Consider the following 16,273-nt stretch of genomic DNA (forward strand, 5'->3'; position numbering starts at 1 on the left):
TAAAAACTAATCTCCTCAAGCTCCCTCTGCCTTCAGAGAAATAATCTTCTCTTGAAGGCACTTCAGATGCTTAATTTAGCAATTTGAAATTGTCCCGTCTCTCAGGTGATGTCAGAGTTTCCAGCTACATAACAGAGATCCTCATATATCCTCAGCTTCCAATAGCATTCCAAGGATGAAACACCAGAGACTGCAGGGTGATCATACACTCCAATAAAGAATGACCCTACAAGACACAATCTGCAGAACATGCCAGGTATGATCTATTTCTAATGCACTCATTAACAGACCCCAAAACAACCTCATGGCATTTGTAAGGGATATCAGCATTGCTGCAGACAGGAATTCTATACATTTAAGAGGTGGTCAAACCCATCCTGCTGAGCCTTGCTGCATATTCAATGACCTGCTCTGGCATGAAGTTCTCAACACAATGCTAATGGATGAGAATAATCATTCTGACAGTGATGATTTGGAAGGGAGCTCCAAAGTCTTGCTGAAATGATACATGCTACACATTCATCACCAGATGAATGTCACCAGAGGACTAATTTTTGTGTGTAGAACAGAGTGCAGCAGGGTGCTGGGCTGTGAATTTTCTTGTCCATTACAGAAGCTCCAACACAGCTTTTATGAAACTTAAAATGAGACCTTCAGCGAGACAAGGAAGACACTCAAGACTTGTGATGTTATCAGGAGACCAGTCACTGTCAGAAAGCTTCATGCACAACAAGCTGACAGAGAAATTTGTATGCTGGAATTTGGAGAAAGGTCCCTTTGGAACTATGACCTGCTTGAATTAAAGCTTCTGGAAACACTTCCAATCATTTCAGGTCTGAAAATGAGGAAAACGCTTCTTTAACATGTCCAGATTTTCAAGATGGCAAGTCGGGAGGACCATCCCACAGATGCAGGCTCAGTTAATACCATTCTTACAGGATACAGGTCAGTGACATCTCTGCATCAGCGTTTGGAGTTAGTGCCTGCTAATGTTTCACATCTTCTCCCCTTTCCCACACTACTTCTAGAATCATAAAATGGTTTGGGATAGAAAGGACCTTAAGGTGATCCAGTTCCAACCCCCTGCTATGGGCAGGGACACCTCATACCAGGCCATGTCATCCAAGGCGTTGTCCAGCCTGGCCTTGAACACTGCTAGAGATGGAGCGTTTACTTGTTCTTTGGCCAACCCATTCCAGTGCCTCACCACCCTCACAGTAAAGAACTTCTGCCTTATATCTAACCTAGACTTCCCTTGTATAAATTTAAACCCATTCGCCCTTGTCCTATCACTACAGTCCCTGAAGAAGAGTCCCTCTCCAGCATCCTCACAGGCCCCCTTCAGATACTGGAAGCTGCTATGAGGTCTCCACGCAGCCTTCTCTTCTCCAGGCTGAACAGCCCCAACTTCCTCAGCCTGTCTTCATACAGGAGGTGCTCCTCACCCCGCTATTTTCAAGTTTCTCTCCCTCTCCTAGGTTGCCCCCATGTCCCATTTCTGTCAGGCCCAGTCATATTCATACATTTTAAAGCTAGGAGGGACTTCTCAGATCATCCTGTCCAGCTGCCTACCCCAAGCCACAGAAACTTACCCACTTCTTCCAGCAAGAAGCCACAACTATCACCTAAGCCAGAGCACCTTGTGAAAGAAAGGCTCTCAGCTTTGGTTTAAGCAGCCCCAACTGCAGAGATCTACCCTACCCTAATTGGGTTTATGATTTATTACAACCCTAGGTTAAGAATTTTTCATGTTTTAAGCACAATTATTATTTCTTTTATTATCCAGCCACTGAATCAAACCATGCTTTTGTCTGCTTAGGTTAAATGGTCATCTGTTGTTAAATGCCATCTCCTTGAAATGCTGTACCACGTTGACTCTCACTTTCTACCACTACTGTCCCTAATCCAACACTTTGCCACTAATGACCAATACCTGATGCCAAACAAGGTTTTTCCAGTAGCCTCTAAGAGAGCTGGCAGATGCCAGATGAATGGCACTGATCCGGGGATAAGGCCAGACAGCACAGAAGCAGAGTCAGGAGTGGGGATTTTAGGTCCAAGTCTAAACATGGGGAAGGGGGAAGTAGAAGTGTCGGGGGGAACAATTAAGGATGTGAACACCAAAAGGTGCAAGAATAAAGTGGCTTCACAGGGAGAGGAGGCATTTTGCTGGAGGTGATTTCAGCAGCTGGTTCTGTGAGACAGGACTGAGAAGCCTCCAGCAAAGCCCTATGCTCAGATGCAGTGGCATCTGTATGTCCTGCGGGCTTCACTGCTTGCAGCAGCAGCAGCATCTCAGCCCCATCCCAATTCAGTCTCATCCCATCTCACATTTAAATCAACTTGACCAAGGCAAAACAAACCTGAGTGTGGACATGCTTACTGACTGCCCAGGTGAAGCAATACCTCTCAAGGGACAGAAATACCTCTTGGAACTGCTGCTTACAACCCTGCTAAGGCTGGGCTGGATGAAGGATGCACACATCCTGAAACAGCTCCCTAAAGCAGAGGTCTGGGGGGCATTTATAAAATGCTTATAGAAAAGCTTCTAGGCAAAAGTAAGAATAAGCTGATGTTCTCCTGGATGGGTGTAAAATCCCTATGACAACTTGTCCTGTCAGCAAATACACCCCCTTTAGATCCAACCTGTTAGATCCAGCACCTTGCAGTGCTTTACAAAACAGAGTGGACAATCCAAATAGGAACGGAAGCATTGCTTCCTGTGAAATCCCGGCGGATTTGTGCATAGGCCTGGTTTTCAGCAACACTGCATTACCTTCCTAATTTATACAACACATCAGTGTTTTCTGCATAATGTAGTGAGCCTGCTAGCTTCTTCCAGCAGGCAGAGATCAGGGAAGGGCAAAGAGCAGGTTGGTCAGAGCACCTTAGCATCTGCCTGAACAAAGGCAGGGAGTATGAAAACATCACTGCAGCTGGATCAGACTGGAGCAGGGTAACAAAGAGAAGCCCAAAGAAAACCTTTGATGATGAGATGGAGCTCTGAGTAAGGCACTTCCACACATCATTACTTGCCCTCTGATAGAGGAAGGGACTGGAAAATGAACTCCAGATACCAGACATATAGCACTTGTGTCTGTCTCAGGGGATATCTATCACTGATTACTTTTTAGTCAAAGTCATTGTCTGTAAGACCTTTTCACCCTGTTCTTTCTGCCTGTAAGGAATCATCCTGTGTTTGCCAGACATAAGTGGGAACTGGGGGAAGAAGGGAAGGGAGTGTGTGTGAACGTGTGAAATGAAGGGCTTGGAGTCACTCACACCTCTGCTTCCGAACTTTTGGTAGGACAACCACTTTCACATATGGTCAGAAGAAGGAATGGTTTACCAGAGCTGCTTTTCAGAGCAGTTTACCAGCTTTACCAGAGCTGTTGAGTGTATAGCACAAAGGAGCTGGCAGGAAATCTTTACAGACTTAGGATGATAAAACAGGGGTTCCAAATGCAGTGAGTACCTTGAACAAGCAAGGCCCTGCAACCTCCTGACTCCATGAGGGTCTGAGGGAGAAGGAGCCTAAAGCTCAAAGAATTTTCCCATTTGCGTTTCCTGTCAGTGTCTGAGATGCCAAAGGCAATCCTGACAGGCAAAAGCCCCTTGGACAAATCCTGACCCTAGTAAAATCAAGCGGAGCTTTGCCACTGATTTCAAAGGGGCTTTGACTTCCCCTCGATTTTGCCTCTCGCCCTCATTCCCTTTAAATTCCTCATGGCTGGAGGATGAGTGCCACACAAAGAACAAAGCAAACATGGAAATTTAAGACGTGCCTTCAATTCACATCCATTTAACTGAATTACAACAATTTTCCAGCAAGCTCATTGCTCGTCAAAGTGAGGAACGAACAGTGAATCTGACGGGCCTCAGACAGACCCAGCATAAGCAAATTAAGTGCAAATGTCTCTTGCTTCCAGCCCTGTCAGGACACCCCTGTTCTGTCCATCAACATGCCCTGGTATTCCTACCAACTCTCCCCATCTGCTGATGTAGCTGAGTCCTGAAAAGACGAAGCTGCTATTGCCCATGAATTTTTAATGTAGCAAGGGAAAGGCTGCAGGAAGAAGAATATTTGGTGGCATTTACTCCTTATGATCAAAGCCATTTCATGTCTCTTGTGTGATATTATTAGAACACAATATGAAGTGAAAGCGGCGTTCAGACTAAGGTCCCTATTCAAGAAGCATTTTCTGCAGAGGACAATGCAAGAACTGATGTTAGCAGGAAGCCAGTATTCTTAAGAGCATTTCTTTGCCCATGGGTATCTGCAGGAAATTATATGACAGAAAGAGTCAAGCAGGTATCCTCAGTCCATTCCCCTCTTACCACAAACATGATTTTCTGTGGGACATCTGCACTCACCCCTGAATACTTCCCAACACCCAAAAGCACTTGTATGGCCAGCAGTAAGATACCCAAGTCTAAAGAGATAATACCCCACAGAAAGAGCTGTATTTTAGGTTTCTGCTGTTACTGGTATCTGTTAAATAAAACATCTAGGGGATGACAGGAAAAAGTCTATGTACCAAAAGCAAAAGTCAGCTACTAGCAGGAGTACCACGTAGCTCCAAGTTCTCATGTCCCAAACCCAGCAACTATTTCTGTTCTGACCATGTGCTCGGGACATACCAAGCAACCACCCAAGACAATATAATGCCAGAGAGAGAGCAGACATGCCCTGCCTCTGTTCTATCACTAGCTGGGCCAATCGTCTCGTGCCAAGAGGCAGATGAAGACCATACAGGAAGATCTGTTAAGCATCCAGCAAGGAGAAGAGGAATTTTTAGCTTGCAGGAAAGAGGATACTGGGGTTCAAACAGATTTGGCTCCCTGGGAGTCTGGATTAATTCCAGACCTTTCCTTCCCTCCTGTCTACTAAAGGACACAATGGAGTATATGCACCAATGCAAGTGCTTGAGAAGCTTTTTCCTCTGACTTCAGACAAACTCTCTGCATACCCCTGACAAACACGGACACACGGAATATTTCCCTGGGAAATATCTGCACTAGCTGAATATGCTGTTATTACAAATTCCCATGTCTTATCCCCATAGAGTCACAGCATAGTTAGGGTTGGAAAGGACCTTAAGGTCATCCAGTTCCATCCCCCTTTATCACTCAGTCAACAATAAAACTCAGACACCAAGAGGCCAAGCTGATCCTAGCTGCAAGCAATGTATCCCATACGGATCACAACACTGTTGTTCGAGACCTTCCTGGAACAAATCTACCCACTGCTGGTGTTTGAGGACTTCTTAATGAAATCCAGTGCCTTGTTCACATTATATCTCTGATGATGCATTACTCGTATCAACTGAGACTTTCAGCCTCTGTTCCATGGAAGACAAATATCTGTAAGCAAGGGTCAAGGCTCAACAAGTAGCAGGGATACCTGTGCCAAACTATTTGCCCACTGAGTCACACTGCTGATAAAAGGCTCCTGATAGCTCACTGTAAACCATGATGGCTACACATTTGCACTAATATCACAAAAGCAAAGTCAAGGGAAACATAGCTCAAGTGAAATTTAAGCATTTTGGTAAACGTAATGGCTGGAAATTAATGCAGATGGCTGTCATGGAGATGTTTACAGGGGTAACAGAAAGCCTCTGAATGGCCCCTGCTGCCATTATGTTACTCTGAGCTGGACTATGATGAAGGCTCTGTACTGTACAGCTCCTTCTATGCCACTGTGAAAATGAAGCACTGTTGATTGATGCAGACACATGAACACTCAAAAATGTCCAAAGCAAACTTCAAGCAATCAACACTTAATATATAGCATGGCTGCAGTCCCTTGAAGCTTTGCAATGAGAAAGCTCCGTGAAGCAGAAGTTCTGTTCATACACGGGAAAGCTGCAATAGGTTTATAGCTTAAACCTTTGGACTGAAAAGATGGTTTGCTCTTGCTGGCACAGAGAATTGCACACAGAATTTAGCTTTCACACAGGATGACCTCTTCACTTCCACAGCACAACAGGGCTGCAGGTGATGCACTAGACCCTGCAAGTCCATAGGGAAAGAAATTGCTGAAGGAGGGGAAGGGTACAGTCCTTTGTGAAAAGGAGAATATGACACCATTATGCTTTGTGTGTGTGTGCAAGCGAGGTGAGACTGACATATGTGATATTCCACCCTACTGAATGACCAAGTAGGAAAAAGATGAAGTTGTAAGCAACATGGTCTTTTTGTCGGGGAATAATGCTACTGACAAGAAAGGAAACCAAATCAGCCCAGACAGAAAAGGCAGAAAACCCATTTCATCTGGAGAACAAGTCTTCTTATTACTTCCAGTATGGCTCTTCAACTTTGTAACGATCTCCTCACTCCCAGAAGCCAATCCTAAAGTACACTTCTTAAGCACATTGACCAGGGTTGAGTCAATGTCCTGATGACTGAAGAACATACAATGTACTTTTAGTTTACTAGATGTATTCAGTTCCCAAGAGAAAGATTCAAGATGTCACCAATATTGGACAGATGACCCTTAGTTCCATACTCAAGAGCTTTTAGGATGTTAAACTGGGATCCGTTATTTCTAGTTCCTGTAACATGTTTCCATAAAGCTGCTGAGTGTTTGGATAGCTGTATGGGAGATGGATGAGGCTGAGTATACAGAAAGAAGTATTTTGTGATTGGAATATGATTATCAGGCTAATGAAGCTCTAATGGCAAATCCAAAAAGGATGCACAAGCTGCTGAAGTTTGTCTTGAACCGCTGGAATGAGGGAATCAGACAACCTTCCCCAGCAGGTTATAGCTCTCATCTTCCTCAACTATTCTGCCAGTGTGGAAGGTTGCTAAATTCTACCATGCAGGATGCAAAGCTGTTCTGATGGCTCATCTGGCAACCACAGCAACTAACCCATATTAGTACTAAGGCAGAAAGAAAACTTTGGAAAAATAAGGTAAGGGGAAATAAAGGTTAGAACTAGGAAGTGTTTCAGGAAAAACACCCCAAAGCATTCAGTGGCATTTGTAGATTCTCTCCTTTTGCCTAAGACCAGCCAGAGAAATAATTAATGCTTTCTGCTTATTTCTTAACACCGCTTGGAATATAAGCAATGAGAAAGAAAGAAGAAAAAGCAGTGTAAAACAATTTAGTCTTACTCCCTCATCAGAACTCCTCAACAGGAGCCAGAGGAAGCCTACAGTAAGTCTGGTGTTCACATAAAGAAAGGAAATCAACGGCTGCATTTAGGATTTTAACTTGGTATAGATGCTCTTTTAAGAAAAATTACTGTTATATGCCCTGTCCATAGTGGGATTTGGGAAGTGCAAAGAACACGCATTTAACTAGCTAATGTGTATTAACAGCTTAGCCCAAGTAAGGCAGTATGCTTCCATAATGGATTAAAAAAACATCAGTTAAACCTTAGGCTACTACTTGCCATTATGCTTAACATATGTTAAAATCGCACTGCCTTGTTTTCATTAAGCTGTTAATACATGCCCACAAAGACAGCTTCGCCTAAAAGCTCCCATGAGAAAGACCTCACGGTTTAACTATGTTGGCAAACCCATCCAACATTGACATACAGCTGATGCAGCTGTAACACACTTCCTATCTCTTCGTTCCCCCAGTAAACACTTGGCAAGAAGATTACGAGGCCAGAGAGCTGTACCTGCACTTTGGCTCGTGTAGTGTCATGTTCAGCATCACGTCTCCTCATGCCTACGATTATGTATAGCATGAACCTGATCCTGGACACAAGGAAGTTCAGGCCTGCTGGCAGGTTGACAGAATTCCAACTGCTGCATGCCAATTCACACAGGCAAATGGAGGCTCATCCTGAAATTGTCTTGCTTTGATTCATGACGTCTAACCATAGGGGAGGAAAGAAAACAGTATGTATCCCAATACCTTTGTGAATCCAGCCTGACTTCTCTTTTCTGAATGAAAGCATTTGGTAGGATTTCCTCAGGTCTACACAAGCTGCTTTTACATGGCTCTAAATCAGTTTTTTAACACTAATTCCAAAAGAAAATCTCAGCCTCTGCTGAACAGTAACACTTTAAAACATACACGCTGCCCCTTCGGAGTAAAAGCTGTCCCCATATATTCTTCTCTTCCCTTGTGCTGTTTCTCTGTGCAACTCGCTAGAGAAGAAATCATAGTCTTTCTTCAGCCTTTTTCCTAGCTCAGACAGAACAGTCACCTGGACAGTCACTAAGCCAAAGATCTAGTTGTTAGGTACCAAACCACCATCACAGAATCTAAAAGAGGCTCTCGAGACCCTGATGAAACACTTGCCATGTGAGCTTCCTCTTCTTTACAGCTGTCTCACACAGAGAACCACCAGGCTCTCTCCAGGACAGGAAAAATAACTATATATTACCCTTTTAAAGCCTCCTAATCCTTAGGCAACAACCGAGTAGTAACTGCACTGATAGGGCCAATCTTTCTGCTTCCTATTAATAAGCTCCCATGCTTGCTGCAAAGGCTTTTACCTAAATGACTTTTAATAAAACAAAGAATACATGTGTGGAAGGGCTTGGATGCTTAAAGCTTTGCTTAGGTTTCCATTTGCTGCATCATGTTGGCATTGAATAACTAGACTATGTCACTGGAAATAAATGGAAAGCCAGCAGAGTGCAAATGGGGAAAAAGCAAATCACCTCTGTGTTTTAATGATCAGATATATCATTTGCCAGGCCAGGGGGGAATGTCTCTTCGCTAAAGGAGTATCATTCTTACATTTTAAGGAGACCAGCTGCCCAGCGTCAGTCTTGAAGAGTCATTGCTTGCCCTAGATATCTGTTTGCTGACACAGAGCTGTGACAGTGAGGGAGTGACCCACTATTGTCAGTTGTGTCTTCTGCAAGTTCTGTTTCTTGAGAAGGTAGAGTACAACTATGGATCCTGCACAGCTCCATCTTATTCCCATAAACTGCACAGATGAAAAGAGCTGACCCCAAAATGCTGCACTTTCAAGAGCTGAGTTACACACTCATGGCCATTGATATCCTTTCTACATGGCAACTTCTTGTCCCACAGGGGATAGTTGTGTAACATGAACACCTTTAGTCTATTTCCATAGGTGTCCTGGTTCACACTTGGCTTGTAGCTGACTAACAGTCAGTCACTTCTGGTCCTGCATGTTATCAATGAAACCATGGCACTGTTACTCCTGCCACTGAGAACAGAACACCCTACTTGTGTATATTGTTGCCTGGTCCCTAATCCTCTCTTAGGATATGCATTAAGCTTCATCCTGCACTTACACTGCTCTGGCTATGTCTCACCAGGTACTCTGTCTTCGCTGGAGTACCTTAGGTAAAGCAGTCATATTTTTGCTGGGTAGCTTTGTAGGGATTGTCAGATTCCTCTAGTGTAGCCATGGAACTCCACTGACACAGCACTAGCCTTGGATGAGGCAGTGATGCCCTGGGTGGGCTGTAGCACAGCCAGAGAGAACAGTTGGAAAGAGAGGAGAGCACTGAGGCATTTAAACTATGGCTCTTGTGATACTGAGGTTTATCTTTGAACTGCTTGAATTAAACAGTTCAGCTGAGTCAGTTTGACCTGACTGGAAATACAGGCCTTCATTTAGAACTTCCACAGAGAAAGAATAGAATGTACTGCAAAAACATAACAAGAACAGCAATAATAAGAGGTAAAGATCACACCTTTCCCAAAGCTTTGGAAACAGCATTTTTCCATTTTAAGTTACTGTACACAGCACATTTCACAGTGTCTTGCTCATTCCCACTGTTTTCTCTCTAATATCTAGTAATTGGAGCTTCCTATCTCCCTCTCTTCATTACCATACTGTCCAAATGTAGGCAGATTTGAACTTCCATCAGAGAACTGTAGCAGCTGTGGAGCGTGGAGAAGGTTTTCCTTTTTTACTTTCTTTTAAAACAATTAAAACTGAAGTATCTGTTTCTATGAAAACTGTGGAGTGGACAACATCTTGTAACAAACCATCGCTGGCTGAAAACTGGCAGTCGCTCCATCAGCATGACAGAATAATTAAAACCAGTATGACAATAATTAGCACTTCTATAGTTCTTTTCATCCATGGATATCAAAGCACTTCACAGAAACAAGTGCAGCTACCTCAACTTTTAAAGCTGAGCTCAGAGAAAAACCCAAATTAGGGTATTTTCTTTGTGGAAAATTCCAACAACTTCACTGGTTTTCATCCTGAATTAAAGAGTTGAGATATACATATGCACACGCACATATATATAATATATATATAGATATATATATATATTTAATTTCCAAAATGAAAAGAAGTGCCCATGTTGATGAGGAAATTTTGGTTGTTTCAATGGCACCAAAACGTTTTGCTATTCTGCATTTAGGGCATTTTGGTTTGAGTCTCTCAACAACACACTGTATCCGCCTCTGCAAAGGGAATGCCTCCTAGGAGCAGTTCAGGTTTCCCTACTGAAACTTGATAACTCTATTAGTTAGGCACTGCCTGCCCCCATCTTCCCCTAAGCCTGTCCTACTGCTTTGCAGAAAAACTTCATCAAACTATTCCTTCCTGCCCCTACTGAGCTCAAGAATGGGAAGCACTGACTGCAGCAAGGAGGGCTGGACAATTTAGCTAACAAGTAATTATAAACTCCATCAGCCCCAATGGATAATTTCATGCTTTAGAAACCAGCCTGGCTCTCCTCCTATGAGTCAGTAAAGCATCCCACAGTAGGTCTGACTTTTTGGATGAGTTCTTTCAGGTCAAGCTTGTGTCCAGGGAGCTGAAGGAGCAAGTTTCTGCTGCTCCTGCTGTCCTGGGTTTATGCCTGCAACCAGTATGGCAAACATACCCACTTGTTTGCAGCTCACAGATATGTTCTTTCAAGGAAGTGCCTGTTTAGAATTAGTGAGGAAGAAGTGGAATAGTCGAGACTGCTACTTTCAGATGTTTCATCTCAAACCAAAGCTGCTAACATCACTTCACAGAAGCTTGTTTGGGGTTATCTACCCAGATGCTTACCTATAGGCACCCTTCTTTATGGGTCACATAGCTTTAGTACTGTCAATAGCACAGGACTCTTCTATGCTACCGTGGCAGGTCCCACAAAGAGCTTTCTCTCCACATGGGAAATGTGCATGGGACCAGAGGGAGTCTGAACAAGCCGGTGCTTTTCTAGGAAAGCCCATTTAACTGCATGTGCAGAACTGGCCTTCATTTACACTCCAGAGCGATTTCTCCTGATGGTCCCATCTACTAGGTTACTGAAGGGGGGCCTTTGATGACTAATGAAACACGACTGAGCTGATGAAACTTTTGTTGTTTTCTCTGACTGTTCCTTTAATAATTTCAGAGCAACAAACCACAGGGAGACTGTGGGTTCATGAGGGAGAAATCAAGGGGAAGCAGTTAATGCTACTACCAATTTAGCTAATGTTACTAAAAGCAAAGTAGATGCTTGCAGGCACAGAGCATGAGGCAACTGAATAGTATCAGGTTCAGCCTATTACTCAGGATCACATACAACCCAGTTAACTCTTTAAAGCTGATCTGGTAAAACAAGATAGCCAGATGTAAGCAAACATCACCCTGGGGAAAATCAGGTCCAAAGACTACCCTTACATGCCTTTTACCTGTATTTTAGTGTGCTTTACAGATTTGTTTGGGGTTTTTTTCCCAGATGCTTCTGATACTTTCTCTGACTGTAAAACCTAATATACATTACAGCACCTCCCTGCCAGATTCTTACCATATTAGCCATTTACATGTATGCCAGATCTATATCAGTACTCAACACCTGGCTCACACACAAAGCACAGCTGAAACTCACAGTGTTACTAACCAAAACCAATTCCAGCAAACAATCAAAACATAATAATAATAATAACAATAATAATAATTTTCTTTTACCATTTTAGCTCAAAAGGATTCTGTTTCTTTTTTCTGGGTAGCTTGTGATAGGCCTTTTAGACCCGTATTTCCCTATATTTGCACAACTGAAGAAAGAAACAGGACTCTCCCCTGCTTTACCACTAACCAGCAAAATCACTTCAAACGCTGACAGTTGCAAAGGAGCAGAAGATAAAGACAAAACTTCTCTGATGATCTGGGACAATAACAGAGACTAGTCTGGCATTTTTCAGTTATAGGACAAGGTTCTCTGACTACTGCGCAGGTAGGGATGGATTGCTCCTCTTTTTAAGGCTATATACCTTGTACAAAGGCAGTGCCTACATGTATTGGGGGTAACCTGAAAATCTCCATTTCTAGATTTAACAAGTGCATGATGCCGAGCTCAGACCTGTCATTCCCAGTTAAGAAACAGGTGCTGATGCTGAGGCACAGAACCATCATTTATGTGAAATGCATTAATATACACTCCTCTGTCAAAACATAAATAATGTACTGGGACAGTGTCACCTTGTGGTTGTTTGCTGACATAGCGGCCAACTGAGGGGATGCTCCCTGTACCTACCCCCTCGTCCCCATAAGCCTTCACTTAGAAACGTCAGCCTTAAGGAATTTCCTTTGGGGTGAAACAGGACCTCCCGAGCTACCCAGTCTGCAACTTCCATTCAGGTATTAACAGCTTTTGCACTATTGTATCCTAAAACCTTCACAGAAGAAGGAAAGCATTAAACGCCTCAGCCAATTCCACAACTCGAGCTGGCTACAAAAGTCTGGGAGGGAGAAATAGGTGAAGTTCGTAAATAGGAGCTATGAGGCTGAGCAATCAAATTCCACTTGTCCCTTTGCGCATCTCCTGCCTTGCAAGGTAAATTCCAAGTACTGGCGCATCTCTTTGCTCCTAATACTCCAGCCCCACGGAGGAAAGCGGATTTTGAACACTCTGTTGTGTACAAAGAGGAAAATAACACAGCCCTAATTCAAAGTTAGTACTAAGCAAGGAAATTCAGACACCAAACTGTGCTCTTAATGGAGAACTAATGGATGTTAATTAACCACCAATTGACAAAGAATATATTTACTGTAGTTTAACAGCTCTACGAATAAACACAAACTCATTTACACATGTTTAAACCTTAATAAATACATTTGTAGTCACTGGCTGCTTATGTTGTTGTTCAAAGTGTCCCCTATAGTAAATCTGAAAGGCTACATTTGGTTGCAAAAGTTGCTGCACATTATTTAAACATTAGCTCATTGCAGAAACCCAAGTAAATTAATGGTAAATGACCTCTTTCATCAATACTGGTTTATTACGCAGCTATTAAAAAGCCATATGCAAAGATGAAGGAAAACCACCATGTGAAACGGCTTTCTCGCTGCACCATCATTGACACCTATGCAAAGTAAACGTGCACACAAGGCCTCCTGAGAAGAGAGATGCTGCAAGTGTGAGGAGGGCCAGGGTAGCATGAGGAAATGTCACTACAGGCAATACACTACAGCAGGTTCCTTAGAGTGACTTGATTGTGGTCAGCATGCAAGTGGGTTTCGAAAAGCCATCATGGGCAGAAGGCTTGGAATAGAAGAGCATGTGGTGACAAGGAGGAAAAGTGGTGGGAAGAATACTCACGTTTTCACTCTTCGAACTTACTTCAACCAATAACATGAGCCTTTCATTTGATTCCTTTCCTAGCTTAATGTTTGTACAATATCATCTTCCCTTCCACTACTACATTTGTCCATTCAAAATGGTGTGAGAACCTTTTCCTCTGCAGCTCTCACTATGATCCCTTCATCCCTCCTCCTCCCATCCCATTCTTCAATACATCCCTTCAGGCTGCTTCTTGACTAGGTCCATATATTTTGCTCTGAAAGCACTCCACTTGCTTCCCAAAGGTCTGTGATAAGGGTTAGCTGCTTAGTGTATGTCAAAGAATCATAGAATAGTGAGGGCTGGAAAGGACCTTAAGATGATCCAGTTCAATTCCATAACATGAGCAGGGACACCTCACACTAGACCAGCTCACCCAAGGCTTTGTCCAGCCTGGCCTTGAACACTGCCAGAGATGCAGCATCTATCAATTCCTTGAGCAACCTGTGCCAGCACCTCACTACCATCCCAGTAGCAAACTTCTTCCTTATATCTAACCTGAACTTCCCCTGTCTCAGTTCAAACCCATTGCCCTTTGTCCTATCATTACAGTCCCTGATGAAGAGTCCCCTTGTAGCATCCCTTTAAGCCCCCCTCAGATCCTGGAAGGCTGCTCTGAGCTCTCCACGCAAGATCCCCTCACAGAAAATGCTGGACTCCAGCAAAAGAAACACTGCCTCCCTTTTGCATTCTTGCTATAGGAACACACAGCATAAATGTTGTTGCAGAAGCCTCCAGTGGAGGGAGCTTAAAATAACTGGAAAAAACCCCAAAAAGCTTTACTTTGAGAGACTGCATTAATTAAGTCATCGTTCCATACTTCATACAGATAAGAAAAAACCTCAGGAAAGAAGAAGAGGAAATACTCAGTGTCCATGAAAGAGGAAAAGTCCACATGAAACGGTGAAGAAGCATTTCCAGACTTTGCGAGAATACAAACAGTGGGAAAGAGAAAGCACACAAATTAAATTAAGGATCCTAACATTTTCCCTGTTTGCACAGCTCAGGCAACACTGTCTGGGGCCAATTTATTACCAGGCTCAACAACAAATAAGCTCACATGATTCCTACACTGAAATAACCTTTACTCACTTCACAATAACACTACCATAGGGGTCTGGTAAGTAAAGATGCATTATAGCTGCCTATCAGAAATAATGATGATAATCCTTTCCACTCCCACCGCATCTGGGGATTACAACCATCTTAGCAGACAATACAGCAATCTCGAATACACAATGTAACATAATGAAAGTATGTCATCAAGTTCACATGGAGAAACTGAAGCACAAGCAGAGGAAGTAAATCAGTCCACAGTCATAGTGCAACCTCCATCCCTGTTCTCATCTTGGCCTTCATCTCACTAGAGTGGATACAACTCCACTGACTTCAGTGGGGTTCTTTCATTCATCATCTTGGATGATGGACTGCAGCAGCACTCAGGCTCTGTGATTATGGTCCTCTTGGTCCATGTTCCGCACAAAACAAGCTAAAAGACCTGAACAGAAAGGGATTTCCCTGCCCCACAGCCTCCAATAGAGATAAGATCACATCCCTTTGCATTTGACATGGTAACTGTGCTTGGAAAACATGGATCTGTTGCTATCCAGCAGTCCTCATGGATTTGAGGACCCTGATTGCTGGAGTGAGTTTATGTTGAGGGTATACATTGCATTCTTGTGATTGAACCTAGGGAAGAATGCATAGTCTAGGCTATCTCCTTCAAGCTGAGCAGTTTGCCCTTCAGCTTAAGGGGGCAAGACCCATAGTTGTGGGAACTAAAAATGGCACAGCATACAGCAAAAGCTTATTTTTAAGCTTTAGGTGCATGTTTGTGAAGGGCTTTGTTGCTGGTTGAGCCTTAGTGCAACAAAATCCTGGCTAGTCCACACCAAGTTCCCTCCAGGCAGCTGCAGGCTTGGCTGCAAACCTTCCTCTTGGATAACCAGCATGCCTAACCCAAACCCTCCTTCACTGTGGCCCTATCTCACATCCAGCTTTGCTGCTGAGGCTGTAACATTAATTACAAGAAGGAAGCAGAGCAATAGCAGTACATCCAGTAACGTCATACCTCTGGGTTTCTTTGAAGGCACAAAGCTTCACGAGGCACAACACACATGGTATCTGTCAGCCAAAGGCATTCAAGTCAGTTGTTCCAAGATGCCTTTTTCTTCCAGCTACAGGCAATGTGAAGTCCTCCTTTCTTTTGCCCAGATGTTCTTGCATGTTCCATCCCAGAAAATAAAGTGTCTGTCAAACCCAGCCGTGCCTCCTCCCAGGCAAACAGTAGCCAGGGGCAAGGTGTGTGTGGAGGTCCTTTGCAGAATCTGCAGCTTCATTAAAGTAATTGGGATCTGGAATCAATTTTGAAAACTCAGTGCCAAAGTGGCTGATGGGGTAACTAATGCTGCGGAGTCAGAGCCAGAAACCTGCAGAGCAGGCTATTCAATGTGGTCTCTGGCAAGATCTATGCAATGAAATGACATTATGGCTTTGCCATACATTACATGCAAATTAGAAGGGCCTGGCAGCCACGCAACTGGCATAGCAAAGCAGCAATCATCCTCACAAGATGTAGAAGGCGAGGCTTATTCATCCTCAACCCAGCACAGGGGCAGGAAAGGCAATGACAGTGCTCTTGCTGTACAACTGTTTGTTTCCGTTTCCCTTTGAGTGACCTAATGGGGTGGAAGCCTTTTCCAAGAACCCATTCCTTCATTTTCCTACCTTATTTCTCAGTTTTGCCTATCCAAAATTCCCTTCAAGTGTC

This window comes from Melopsittacus undulatus, chromosome 2 (genome assembly GCF_012275295.1).
Source record: "Melopsittacus undulatus isolate bMelUnd1 chromosome 2, bMelUnd1.mat.Z, whole genome shotgun sequence".
In the NCBI taxonomy this organism is placed as follows: domain Eukaryota; kingdom Metazoa; phylum Chordata; class Aves; order Psittaciformes; family Psittaculidae; genus Melopsittacus; species Melopsittacus undulatus.